This window comes from Bombus affinis, chromosome 15 (genome assembly GCF_024516045.1).
Source record: "Bombus affinis isolate iyBomAffi1 chromosome 15, iyBomAffi1.2, whole genome shotgun sequence".
Lineage (NCBI taxonomy): Eukaryota > Metazoa > Arthropoda > Insecta > Hymenoptera > Apidae > Bombus > Bombus affinis.
In genome coordinates this window covers 7071506-7086795 of record NC_066358.1, presented here as the reverse complement: position 1 = coordinate 7086795, position 15290 = coordinate 7071506, and the positions used below count along the sequence as shown (strand labels likewise).

At 38.7% G+C, this 15290-nt stretch overlaps 1 protein-coding gene across 5 annotated transcripts in view; it reads left to right on the top strand.

Annotated features, from left to right (window-relative positions):
* LOC126924837 (Fanconi anemia group J protein homolog) overlaps positions 1–15290 on the top strand; it is a 166382-nt gene that overhangs the window by 2848 nt on the left and 148244 nt on the right. The window contains exons 1-3 of one of the 5 annotated variants that reach the window (XM_050739748.1): positions 2–456; positions 2768–2872; positions 2957–3424. The gene's annotated coding sequence lies outside the window, so the exon portion shown is untranslated. Of the gene's footprint in view, position 1; positions 457–2744; positions 2873–2956; positions 3425–15290 lie in introns of those variants that run through there. The other 4 variants (XM_050739746.1, XM_050739747.1, XM_050739743.1 and 1 more) reach the window with 4 other exon arrangements.

Here is a 15290-nt window from a genome sequence, read left to right as displayed (position 1 = left end):
GAGAGAGAGAGAGAGAGAGAGAGAGAGAGAGAAAGAGAGGGAGTGAGTGAGTGAGAGAGAGGGGAGGGGAGAAAGCAGAGTCTGTTCTTGTATACATATAGGTTTACGAACAAAAACAAAAAAAGAAGTAAAGTGGTTCGCGATGAATTCTCGTATACGATTCGCGTGTGCGAGTGTGTACGATGTAACGACGAGGAAATTGTTATTGGGGTCACTTCCGCGGAAATTTCGGGTTGCTTGTTAATTTTGTGCAAATTCGATGGGGAGCCGAGGACATTTACATATTGAATCGTCGCGAGTATTTGCATGTGCAGATTTGATTAACTACAGCGAACCATATCGTTATTATTCAAACAATGGCGTTAATACCCGTGCTCAGTGGTTTTAAGCTAGGTTAACCCGGCTATAACCTATATTCGACCCAATCGAACTCCAACGTGCAACAATGGTAACATGGTAGGTTTAACCTATACTATCTCGTGAAAATATTCGAATACTTGTCATAGAAATCTTTTATGTGTATAGTGTATATGTTGCGTAAAGCATTTTAAAATTTCATTGGTACTTTTATGAGGAACAACATACACTTATCAAATTACTACGGATGTCTGCGCGTTTTTGGGATATTTAAGGTTTCCAAGATCTACAAAATGCATATAACATGTACAAATGTATAAACTATTCAAAGTAAGACACTTATTAGAATATTCAAGGAATTTTTATTTTGAATCTATTTCTTTAGTCACGTTAAGAAAAATATAAAATCGCGTAGACAATCGCAGTCTATATATAATTAGCGCTAGAGATGGTCGCATTAAGTATCGTGGTTTATTAATATTAATTTAATATCTATTACCAAATGATTGCGTAAGTAATGTCTCATTTTTCAAAACCATGTCCCATATTCTTAATCATTCTTGAACGTTTTTTAAAAAAATTCAACTTTCATTCTTATTCATTTTGACAAGCAAAATTAAATAGATAAATGTGGCAACAGATAGTAACAAATTATTACTGATAGCCAGGTCTCATTATAATGTTAATGAAATTTCAAAGTGTTCCGACTAATACGTGTAATGTATTCCAATACTTTCGTAAGCTACTGTATGTGAATACGTCAAACCTCGTAACCTCGATGACTAATCAGGCTACAGACCTAAGAAGATAGCGGCGTATTTGAAATTTCTTGGTACTCGATTAAAAAGTAAAGTTCGATTATCGATGGCTATGGAACGATTGATGAATTATCTCTCATCTTTCACGAGGCGCATCGTCTCGAGCCGGACCTCCGTTCGCGAAAAAGGTGAAAAAAGACGGTTTACCGCCGCGAGTTGTAATTATGAGCTTTTTTCTCAATGGCAACACGTTGTAACTGTTAAGGCGTAATCGCGAAATCTCCGGAACGTCGACTGGTTCGCCTGGGTGTTCCCCATTAATTTTGCAATTTTTAAGAAACGAACGATCACCGTAATCGATGTTGAAATTTTTTAATGGCTTCCTCGTTTTTTCTCCGGGGCCATGAACGATGATGATTCAAGGTGTATCGAAAAACGCGCAGACGGTCTCTCTGTATGAATATTTATTCCCTCCATTATTTTTCGAGAATACAGTAGCTCGCGGAGATATTCCAACACTTGTAGATAACTTTTATGAATATCTTGATATTTCATTAGCGCCATTACGAGACTCGACTACTGTGATTGTATCGATAAAATTTCCAACTAATCTGAAAATGTATATGCATAGAAGTTGCAAGATATTTAGTGCAAATATATATTTCTTACCACAAACGATTTAAACAATTGTCCATTACGTTAGTAAGCCTCGATATTCAGTGGAACCACCTGTAACACATAGCATATTCAAGATGGCTATTCATACCCTATACTAATTTTTTATAAATTAATTTGTATACTACTTTTACTACTTTTATTAGATATATTTGCGCAGTAAATATCCTGCAATTTGTACATTACATTTTCAGGTTGCTTTCAAACTTTCTCGACATAATCATGACACTCGCGTCTAGTTACAGCTAATGAAATTTTAAAATGTTTTACATAACAAATGGAATATGTACATGAAAATTTCCTGTGATAAGCGTTCGAATGATTCCACGGGGCACTATATTCATTTTGTCGAATGGAAGAAAGCGAGCAAAACGAGAGGACTATTTTACCGGCGTCGGAGACTTTTACGATTAACCTGTAAAAAATTTACAGGATTCTCGTCTTGGCCCTTGGTAGAAATAAATTTTTCCGCTCGGCGTGCACGAACCGCGAGCGTCGCGTGATGAAAATGTTAATCCATAAATGTTTGAAACGCTCGCCAGGGCGAATTCGTCGCATGCTTAACCTCCTTCGATTATCCTCGAGCGCGATGAATGTTTCATGTGCGCGATTTTACGCCGTGTCCGCGAAATTCCATTGCCATTATAAAATTGAAAAGTATTTGTAATTGACGATGTCCATCTCCACTGTTATTCTTTCTCCTTTGTTCCCTTTTTATATTCTTCAAATGTTTAGACGAGGTAATTCAGAAAAGGCATAAATCTTTAAATCAAATACAATAGAACTTTAAAATAGCATTTCATCAATTCCATCCATTACCTATTACTTAACTAACAGCATACATTGGTGATACAACGTATATTCGCGATATTATTTTATCCGTTTCTCATTATTCTTGTCAACGTTGCTACTTTTAACATAAATACAAATTTTCTTTCGATTAATATAATTCAGGTAAATGGAGTTTTACTGTAAAGGATCAAATAACGATGGAGACAGTCCAAACCGGAAGTAGCTAACAGAAGGTGATACAAAGAATCAAATGAAGTAGAACGAAGTAGAAAAACTGGAGGAACGAAAAGGTAAAATGAAAGTCTAATGAAACGCTTTTATATTTGCGAGAAATTCAGATAGATATACGATAAAAATGGCGGACGATCGTGCAGATTTTCCACGTTGGTGTTGCAACTGTTGCTACGGTTGAAAAAAACGTATGGACTGTTGGACACGTCGGTGAGAATATGGCGATAATCTCTCGAGCAGAAACGAGTGGCAGTCACGGCAATGCCTAATCTGGAAAATCTACGAGCCGTGACATTCCATTTTCATGGTCAATTAATGCAACGCAATCGATTCACCGCCGCCGCTGACACCGTTCCAATCCTTTCACTCGTGTCTCCCGCCGATTTTTTACCACGGCCAGAGGCGATAATTGCTCGTCCAAGTTGTTGCCTAGTTCCAGCTAAACGGAATCAATTAACGAACGGTGAACGCGAACACGGGATTACTTCAGCGTTCTTTCATTACCGATCCCTGTGATTTAGACGTCGGTTAAGTCCTGGTTAAATAGAACTTGATTATAGATTAACTTGAATTAAGTGCAAATTAATCTCTGCGGGAACGAGCTTATTAAGGTGAGAAAATGTAATTATTTTTTATCTTTTAATTGTATTTGGTTAGTAGATATTTCAAAATTTTATATCTGATGGATTAGACTGGAATGGTATCTTCGGATGGCTGAACATAATTTAATTATATATCATTAGTAGGTCTTATGGATTTTTTATTTGGAGCTTAGAGTGACGAACCAAAGGAAGTTTAAAAATTAAAATGTAATGAATAAATGCAATATATATTATAGAATTGACAATTGTTACTAATATAGTAAAAAGTGTTTAGTGTAAAAATTGCTGGAATGCATCCATTCCAATCTTACTTTCTTTTGACCGCCACTATGTATTTTGTATTTTTGTATCATCCTTTGGAATAATGTAGATGTTACGTATGTAGTTATCGTAGTGTATTTTAGACTTTATATCTTTGGATACTATGTTTCGTATCTTTTGGTTCATCTCTTGCAATAATGCTCGAAATAAACAGGAACTGAACGTGTTCCGTATGAGATTAAATAAATTTGATTTAACGTGAATTTAAATTACTTTTGGATATATATATCAGGTCTCGAGGTGAATTTAAGATATCATGCGACAAATATGCATGACGTATATTGTCTCCATAGCAACTGTACAGTAGATAATAAAAGAAGAGAATCAGGAAGCTATCATTTAAAGATGATTTGCATTATGTGGCAATAACTTCTCGCGTTGAACAGCTCAGATTCTGCTGACATACAAGGTGTTAAATTAAAATTCCATTAGGTTTATGCAAATTTAAATTTCGGTTATACCTAGGTCAGTCCACGACAGAAACTTATTTTAAGCCTGGATTAATTAAACCTCGTTAACAAATAGCATTGTAAATAATAAAATATTCTCAAATATTCATTTTCCAGCTTGAACTCATCGCTACTGTGATAATCTTCCTGCCACTATCTTCTCAAATAATTCATGAAATTTTACAACATACCATAGACGACTGTCTTATATAAAATCACCTCTTAACATGTATCATTATAAATAACAAAAATCTGACCAACAAAGTAAACGTGTAAAACACGAATTAGTTGAAAGCGGGTGCAAACAAAGGTTCGTGCCGGATTAAGCAAAATCCACCAGGACCGTCTATATTAAAATCGAAGGGTAAACAACCACTTCGTGCCAATAAATGTTCTATCGTGGTCGCTTCGACCGCGAGACACAATTACATCTGCAAACATCGCGCAGGCAATTACGAGTGGCGTGCGTGCACGTTGAATCCGCGAACGCTATTAAGTCGAGGATAGTCTTGCAGGAAGCAAGATGAAATTGAAGGGAAGGAAGAACCTTCGGGTCGGGAGAAAATACTAACTGCCAGGAAATGTGGCTGGGCTCGAGCGTTTTGCGGTGGAGTAGGTCATGGCCTGCCCGCTTATTTACCAATGGAACGTTCCACCCGAATTTTTTCTTTCTTTCACGTTTTATTTCTCTTCTCTTTTGCGACGAGTAATACTGTCTATAAGCTCAAGAGATCATTTAATTCCTTGTAATGAAATGGCAAAAAATTGAGAGCGATTAATTTAGGAAACGATGATCACTTTATCTTCAAAATGTCTTGTGTTCATTCATCTCTGTATCAGATACAGAAAATTTATACCTTGAAGTTTCAGTAGGAAATAAATAATTAGTAATTGCATTATGTGTGATGCCACTAATGAAATTTATGTTGATAATTTCGATGCCTCGGAGTATTAATCTTCCATAATCGTAATTAGATCACGGATGTTTATGCATTTATTGGAAATTTAAAAGTGCAAAAATATACCTACATGACGTGTAAGAATTTCTAATAAACGTCTAAAGCGAAACGCTCGCTATAACATATAGTATGTGAAATAAATCTTTATCGAGATTCCATTTGCTTAGTTACATTCTTGTAGATATGAAATCGCTCGCAAGAGAAAATTTTGGCAAGTAATAATTGTTATAATTGGCAGTAATATCGGTACTGAAATTAAAGAATAAAATTTAGATATTACAATTTAATAATATTCGAAGAACTTGAACCATTTATAGCACTGCCTTTAAGCTACAGAAATCTCTATTGTGCCTTTGATTTATATAATGCACATATCTAACATTTTAATCTACTTTATTTATTTGTATATGTCTATCAATAATTTGGTCTTTAATATGTTAAAGTTAGCTAGATCAATGACTTCCATGCTTCAAAGTTTATTTCATAAATTACCAATGTTATGATAGAAACTTGAAGATATTAAGGATTTAGAAAGACGTTCATTAAACGTTAATAGTGTGAACGACGAAACTATTTGATAGATAGATATAACAGTTTACTCGGGAGACTCGCGATTTTATGGAATTCCTTCTGGCTAATTGGTGGTTGGGACGCGTTTGAATTACAAAGTATCTCCCTGTATCGAAGTTAATAAGACAGGCAGCGGCTGTTGCAGGTGTGAATTATTGCGGGCACCAAAGAGATTGAAGTTCGACTTGGCGCTAATTATAGGAAACTCTGGTAGCAAGGCTGTCATTAGTGTTCAGCATGAAACTATTAGCAGAATTATTTTCATCGATGTTCAGACTTGCCTCTTTGAAACACTTCATGAACCTTGCCAGTCGCGTAGAATTTAATCGTACTAATTCATTCGGTACAGAATAATCTTCATTCTGAGCCCGCGTATCAGATAGCAGAAATTTCAATTACATTAAAATGTAAATTGCTTCAGAAAGTAATTTAGTAGGTTTATCTCTCTTCTGTCATTTATTTATTCTTTTAAGGGAACTCTTTAACATGTATAATTTGTGACATAAGAAAAGAAAGGAAAACATTAAACTACTGTGAATAAGTTGTTACTGAAGTTAATCAGTTTCTTTTCATTAGTTTATTTATCAACTTGTTTAAGTTTAATATCTAACGTGTCAGTTAGAAAGAGAGGAAAAGGATTGGATTACTATAAATTGTCAGCAAAAGCAGGCGATTATTCCTCCTACTTCCATCATCTTATTTATTTATTCCTTGTAACTAAATATTCTTTAATATTCAACATCTGACATATTCTTTAATGCATGTCATAAAGAAGCAAGGTAAATATTCAGCTACGATAAGTGTCACATGACTATCAGGCATTTCTCTCATCTTCAATTTCATCTATTTATTTATTTAAACTAAAGATTGTCTAATATCTAAATTACAGAAATACATTTGAATGAAGAAAACGATCATAAGCAACGAATTACAAGCATCGAATTAAAATTGGCTTGTAGTTCCAATAGAAATTCTGTTGGAAGCCAAGTATATCCATAAAAGAAATCGATATTCCTACTTGATACACTGCATCGTGTTCTGTTTAATCTCTTTATTTAGAGTAATAGAAATTTTTCAGCAGAGAAATCTACAAAAGAAACCAATACTCCTAACATAATTACGTTCTCTTAACCCTCTTATTTCAATGTCCTCCTTGCTTTCAAACGCCGAAAGACAAGCAGAAGTAATTTGCCGGGTTCGATAACGAATCAATGTCCTGCCCTTTAAACTCGACGAAAGCAATAATCGACGATCCGAGTTGAGGCACGTAAAACGCGATCACTTAACCATCACGAAACACGGGAACAGTTGGAAGGGGCTCAGGGATTCCAGCGGAGGCAAGAGATACGTATCGGTTGACTTTTATGCGGCTCGTTTTTCGATTTTATTCCGCGCGTTCGCCGAGCAGCCAGCCAGTTTCGCGGTAATCGATTCGATCACGAAAGCTGCTCGTCTTTTCGTTGTCTCTGAATACGGCCAACCCCCTTGTATCCCCTTCCGCTTCGATATTAGCATAGCCGCCACCCCCTCGAGCTTGGATTAGCGGTTTCTTAAAAAGTCGTTCGCGAAACGAAACTCCTTCCCTTAACGTGTTTTTCCCTGTTAGCAACATTTATGCGCAAATTGCGCCCTTGTGAAATCCAAGCAGATGCCATGTTTAGGATTAGGGTTAGGCTATCGTCATTCTTAATAGCTTTCGTATGACCATGATAAGTTTCCATAAATATTTTTGGAACGTTTAAGGTGGAAGCTCGTATGGTTGGAGTTTCTCGGCTTGAATTTTCTATCGTATTCGGTGCTTTGCTTACATACGAGAAAATACAACTCTTGGTAATTATCGAAATTAAACGATAATTCATTATTTTGTTGAGTTTCAGTGATAGTAGTATAGTATTCTTTTTTATGAATTTAAAATGGACGCTTATTTCGATGGAATTTCTCAGGTTAAATTTCCTCTTGCATTTAGAGTCCCGTTCAGTTTTTTATTTGTCTAATATGAAACTTAAAATCTCCATATTTTATCTCATAAAACTCGTCGAGAAATTCGAAAACTCCACTTTCCAATACTATACTTGGAAACTCTATTTCCTTCCTCGATAGATCAAAAGGCATCTCCAAAAGGAAAAGGACAAATAGAAAATACATTCGAGAAATATCCCCGGTTCCTAATTATGACATAAATTTAAGAAAATAATAAATACATTTCAAATAAATTAAAGGAAATTGGCCATTGAGAAAACATTTAAAAATCACCCTTTTTAAGCCACTTACACCTTGCGAGTCGTCTGTTAGTGGTAGAATCGATTGACTCGTTCCCGGTGGATCGAAACGGATTTACATTTAATAGTCGCAGAAGTCGCGGCCAATACGCGATGACAGATTGCATTCCCGACGATAAATTCGAGACCACCCCCTTTGGCAAAGGGGTGGGCCCGAGGGCTGGCCGGTACCAAGCGTGTAGCGTGCTCAGGCCAAAGAGCACGGTTTAATATCGTTTATAAATTATTCCACGGAGATAGCCATCAGCATACAAATTGGTTCGGCGAGGACCTCCGGCTGGGCCGCGTGTTTCCTTCGATTCCCATTAGGCACGGATCCTTTTTCCGCGTCTGTCTGCCACGTAGAATGCTTCTCCACCCGAGAAACCATTTCGAAATAGAAAGTGAGGGAAAATTAATAGCCATTGTTATTTTCTTGCTGCAAGATATTTCGAAGCGTTGAAGAAGTTCTTAGGGGTAGTTTCAGGGTTAGCGATCGGTAAACTGTGAATTTTTATGCAAACTCGTATTCTTATAAATCCAATTAAACAAATGGGACCTAAGTAAAAATGGATTTCATCCACTGAGTATCACGATTAACGTTGTGCTTTGGATATCTTCCATACTTTCGCATATTATGTAGATTCCAACGATGTTTAGTAATCGATTTTTAATTTCCTACGAGTGCATGGGAATTCGCAGTTTAATAATTAAGTATGCTTACAATTAGAATTTTGTTTCCTCGCGACAGAAAACAGCTACGAATAAATAATCGAGCACCATTTCTCAATTCTTCGTTTCAAGCCATGTAAACATTTTTTCAAATTCCTTAATCAGAAGCTGAAGTGTATAAATAAATCAATATACAAATGAAACAGTAGATTTAATATACAGTAACACGGAATTACCTTCATCAAGTAATTAATCATAGCATCGTTCTATACCGAATGACTTTCCACGAAGAACTTCATCTCGAATATCGAAGCTCGATAAAATCACTTCGAGACAACTGGTCCCTGCTCGCTATCCTATCGAGAAAAAAATACCACCCCAGGGAACCATATAGATCAATCAAAAACTCGTAACCGATAAAGGCTAAAAGGTAAGAAAAAAGCCTGGCTCCGACGATACGAAGATTAGGAAGCAATTGGAATGCCCGGTGGTCTTTGATCGGCGTCGAAACTCGTCCACGACAGAGGCAAGGGGGCTAGTTTCGGAGTTGAAGGGGACCCATGGACCACTCGACACAGTCCGATAGCCGACGAGGATTTAATTGACACCGGGAGGTGTCGCAGCGCTAAACTATGCAAAGTGGCCGACTCGGCGGTCGGCTTTCGCTTTCTTGGCCGACCCTGTGGAACGCGAAGGGACGTCCTACGTGACGATCCATCCGGAGAAATTAAGGTTGCACGCGTTTTTAGACTGATCGATCGATCTGTCTCCGACGTCTGACCCAACTGTCTATCTGGGCTGGATGGTTTTGGGGGAAACGGACTTTTGTGGCTGTGTTTTCGGGCTGGAAGAGATGGAAGAAATGATGGAGGACGCCGTTAGTGTGCTTCTGAACGATTGGAATGGTTTCGTGAGCAATGATCGCGAGATCGAGAGGAATTGATTGTAATTATGGCTTTGTCTGGAGAGAATGGAAGTGGGTCGAGTAGAGGAAAAATTAAAGACGAAAAATGTGAATTTTGTAGCTTGCCTGGTATATTGCGTGTCGTTTCACAAACTTTATATCGAAGTAAGAAATGTAACTACTTACATTTCTGTTTTTTTTTTCATGGCGGCTATGATCCCTGACTCGACCTAAATTAAATTCATGTAACTGTTTGTTTAACGAAACTGACAGCTTATTTGGTAGCCTAAGATCTCGCGTATTATCACAGGTTCAACCAAAATATAGAGATTAACCTTTGTATAATATATAATCGTCGACTATTTTGTCTCTAGTAGAAAGAAATAAAGAACAGTGATAGGAAATAAAAGCAACCACGCCTAGTCACGCCTAGTCAACAACGTGTCAGCTGGATTAATTACAAATTCCCTGCGAAATACACACGACATTAACTCGTATCTGTTTCGTGTCACCTATTGCCAACCCACCCTCCAGTATCCATTACCGAAACCAAACATAAAATCGATCTGCCTCTAAGACATAATCGTGCAACCTCCAACTTCTTTTCCAATTCGTACTCCATCTGGCAATTCTCCTCTAAATGCAAAGTATCCCTAACAAGCCGTGGACAATCAAGCACGTTGAGCCCTGTCAGATTCCCTCGATTCCTCCGCCTTTCCTTGCGTCCACCAAACGAAGAACTCCGAAGGAGAAGAAGAAGAAGAAGAAGAAGAAGAAGAAACTATGAAAAAAATCCGACGAAAGGATCGGAAGGAGACGGAAACGGACGCGGAACGGTAGGAAAAAAATGGCGAAAAATGCGAACTTCTCACCGCGGCCAGCGACAAAGGGTTGCCGTGGCGTGCTCGCGGCTCGCAGATAAATCTTTCCGTCTCTGTTTCGCCATCGTCGGCGCGTTAGTTGGAAGCGGAGAGGAGCCTTGGCCCTTTCTGGTCCAAGCCTAGCCGGGTACCACCGTTCCCCGCCCCGGCTGGCTCTCATTTACACTACGAGCACCAGGATTTACTGGCCGCAGAATACAATGCGGACCTGTCCGTGTCCATCCAGCGCGACCGGGAGCCATCCTCTCTAGTCGTGTACACCTCTTCGTCGTGAGCTATAGATATCCGTGGCTTTGGTCGCTTTGGCTCGAGCCTTCTACCTCTACTCTCTCTCTCTTTCTCTCTTTCTCTCTCTCTCTCTCTCTGGACTCGGCTTGTTTCGGTCCTGGCTTGGTGTCTTCGATGGGAAGAGGAATAATGGAAACGGAGAGTGTCGGACGGAGCGGATTTACGCTGGCAACCGACGCGAGATTGATGCTTGTCCACGGTTCTTGCTTCTCGTTTTTCGGTTATGCCCTGGCTGATTAATTGGGCCGCGGCTGGGATTGTTAATTGACATCGTCAACTTTAAGTTCTCAGAGTTTCGGCATTGGGATTCCTGTTTGAGTTCTTGCTTTGGGATAAAGGAAGACCGGAGGCATTCTGATGCAGCTTTTTGATCGTTCCTGTTTGTGATGAAAGTTGCTATCGCGCGTACGATGCGAGTGGAATCTTGAGAACCGGACTATGAAGTACTACACGCATACACACCGTAGCCCAAAACTGCTACGGCAGTTACCATATCTTCTTGAAAGTTGAAAAGAGTTGTATGGCTTAATTGTGTTCCAATATTTTGCATAACTTGACAGTTTGGACGACGATGAAAGTATATTACTTAGAAGTCATAGCCCACACCAAGTATGGAAGTTTTATTGAAAATGGCTAGTGTCCAAGGAGTTTTGTGTAAAAATTGAACACAGAACACAAGCGATTGAAGTTATAGGAAGAACCTTAGAAGCTTGACTGTCCAATTAATCGTTTACTTGTAATTAGATTTTGTCCAATCTTATGTTTAAAGTTTAATGAACGTACAGAATGGATATAAAATATCCAAAGAATACTACTTTGTACAATATTCGATACGTCAACCAAATTCTCTACTTAAATTCCGTATTTTTAATTGTATTCCTAAAAATGAAGCCGAAATATTCGCAGTCCTCTGATGATGTAATTGCGTTTTATAGTATAGCATAAGGATTGAAAATTTTAGGGTAGCTTCATGGTATTGCGAGCGATTGATCGAATGGAATCCTCGGCTTGCGAATGCCTAACGAGACCACATCGACGTGAAACTTTCGGCCTGTTCTCCATTCGCACCTGGTCCCCGAAAACGGTCCTTCGATCGCCGTTTCACGATGAGAGAACGAGACGCGGCTTGGCTTTGGGAAAGGGTTAGCGGAACGAGGGCTTTCTAGCGGGACAACGTTTGTCGGCGCGTTTGAGGGCGCCGATGCCGCCGCCTCGAAGCCGCTTAAAGGCACCGAACTGTTACATTGGTACAGTTCTCTCACCCTCGAAAGGTGCCTGCCTCTCTGGTGTCCAGGTGAGAACGGGTGGTTGAATTCTGGAGATGCTTCGGGACAGAGCTCGACGACACGGTGCTCTGCCGATGATCAGGGATTCCAAGGATCCTTTTAAAATCGTTATCAGGAAGATTCTTAGGTACTCGTGGGCCACACTCCTTTAAACCCGCCATCTCCTGCACGATAATTTTCCAACTACTATTATCATTGTGTATTGACAAATGGATTATAAATATTTCTACTATAATTTTATAATTTTTGGTAGAACGTGAGTGCCAAAGTTCATCTATCTGGAACAAGATTGGAGATCTTAGATCAAGACAGATAAAGATTATAGAACGTGGGATAAATAAAATTCATGTATTCAGTGTCACAATGTAAAGCTGTTTCCTCGATTATTTTAATCATTCGATTCCAGATTTTTCCTCTTATCATTTGTAATGTTCATAATTATTAATGCTCATAATCGTTCCTCTCATTCTTGAATCGTTATCTGGTATGAATGCAAAATTCTGTCCGATCTATTGATTCTTGATAATTTATTCCAATCATCGCATCTTATGGTATAAAGTTACGCTGTCCTAATAATTATGAACAGGGTGTATATATATGTAGAACCGCAAAAGGCCGGGTATAAAAATCAAAATGACGCAAAGAACGATCGCCTAATTGTTTAAAGGAGCGCATAAACGAGCACCAATCCTAGGAACGTTCCCTGAAGCCAAGACACCAAAGCTAAACGCGTTAGTCGTTTAGAGGATTTACATTCGCGGCGATCGTTGGAAACTAAGATGGCCAATAAACCCGCGACCGTTCGGGCATTACTTTTCTCTCTCATCGTCGTTCAAGGCCTGGTCTCGCGTACAAAGTCCTGGGCTGGGCATGTTTGCGTCTCTTCCCCTTTCCCGGACGGATCGTGTGGGAGTGACTCTCGTCCGGCGCGGCTGATTTGCGATCAATTTGCCCTAATTTACAATCGGTGCCGTGGGTGCCGCGGAGCCTTCAGCGTCTCCTGGCCATGAAAGGCCAGAAGACCGGCCCTTACGTTCCTCCTGCGGACCGAAAGATTCATCCCGACCGACGAGAAATTAATCGGACGCCTTGTAAACGTCGCACGGCCTTCGTTCACTCCGCTCGAACGCTTTTGTGGCGCTTCGAATGCTCTTAGAAGGAGATCTGGCCTGATGGCGCTAGTTGTCTAGCTACGCCGCGTGAATAGAAAAGGGAACAAGCTGGAAGCATCTAATTAACATTCTACGCTACTTTCTTGCACTCTTAAACGAAGCTTTAAAAGTCAAATTGATCAACATCGTGTTTTGTAACTTTCCCAATTTCATTAGAATACATACAATTAGTGAGATACTTTTTATCGTTTATTCTACAATTAGACTTTTTTTTAAACGAATTATTTACTTCTATAAGATTACTTATTGTAAGAAGGTGACGTGATAATTGTTGATTCGAGAAGTTTATCAATATGATATTCGAGTAGTCCGAATGACGTACATGGCTCGACGTGATATTTGACTACGAAGATATTCATTGAAATACTGTGTTAATGGAGATTATAGGAAATTATTCTTTCACGTGTTATATTAATCTGAGTACGTCGAAATTTATTTGAAAAACTCTGTCCAAATTACCTCTCTTTATTTGAACTTTCGATTCGATGTATTAATTCAGTTGTAGTATTTCTCTGTTAATTAGTTTCGAAAAAGGATATTGCATAGTGTGAACGTACTGTAAAAATCATAGAACATTGGATGGAATTATCGTTCTGGAAGGATGAAAGGGTTAAATTCGAGGTTACTTCATAAAGGAACGAATAAAAATTTAGCCAAGGGAGGATTTAAAAAAAATGGAAGAACAACGGGAAGATTTTTTGAATGATTGAGCTATTAGTCTGTCAGATTTATAAATAATTGCTCGGCATTTTAATAGCGTCATAACAAATTCATTGACATTCTGCGCGGGAGCTATGGCTAATTAATTAAAAACTTTCTCGCGGCGTCGATGATAGAACATTTCGAAAATTCTGCCCAGCCAGCCTCGTTAAAATTTTAACGACGTTATAATTTTTTAACGAGCGTCCTCCACTCGGCACCGAGTAATTAAATAAAACTCCGACAATTCTACACTTCATTAACCACCGCCCCGTCAAATCCGCGCTTGACTAATTAATTTCCCGCCTTCGTTAATCGCGCTGATGCCACGTTAATTAATACCTCGATACACCTATGCTTGTTTATTGAATGCCATTCACGTCGTTCTACAAATTTTCATGTCAAAATATATCAATTCGATGTATTCAATTTCTTTTTTTTTTTTTTTTTAACATTTAACATTTCCTTTTAATGGTTTAATCGAGTCGAAACGTTTTAAAAAACAACGAAGATATAAAGCAATGAAAAATTCTATATACAGTGGCTCTTTCTTCTTATGCATACATTATACAAAACATTTTGAAATCACATCAGCACTGTAACGAGATCACGACTATCCTGATTATATTGGCAAAATTTAAAACGGATCTAAAAGTATACGCACAAGTTACATTTACAGATATTTATTCGTACCTCCAAACTATTTAAACAATCAAATTATCCGCTATATTAACAAGCCACGATATACAGTGTGACGATCTTTAGCATTAATTGTATGTTTAAGACTACTACGTAATATGCAAGCCATATACTAATCTTTCTCTCAGTGTATATTTGCAATAAATATCTTGTACACGCGTTTCCCGTTTGATTTCAAATTTTCCTATCGTAATCGCGATAGTCGTGTCTCGCTACAGTGCGAACGGAACTTTAGAGAGTTTCGTACAACGCGCGTGATATATCCGCAGAAACATTCTTCGATAAATGTTCGAATGGTTTGGCGGGTCACCGTATACATTTCGAGAAATATTGAGTAAACGACTTGAAGAGATTCAATGGCGCCAGATTCAATTAACCGTAAGATCTCGTTGCTCGATCCAATCTCAAAGTCTTCGGAAAGGAGCTCTACTACTTGAGCGGTTCTCGAGTCGCTAAAACGTTTCTATCGCTTTGATTAATCCCCGTTTTATCGCTGAATGGACGTTTCCGCTGGAGCTCGAGACGTTTTTCGCACCTACGAGCAGACAGGTCAGTCTTTATTAGTATCAGGCGAGAACGGCGGATTTACGCGTAACGGTATCGTCTCCTGGTACTTCGGGCGAGTTTTATTCGTTTCCAGACTCCTGCGGAATACGCGGCAAAAATAATGGCAGGAAATATAAATTTCGCCTCGCTGTGACGGCGAGATAAGCGACC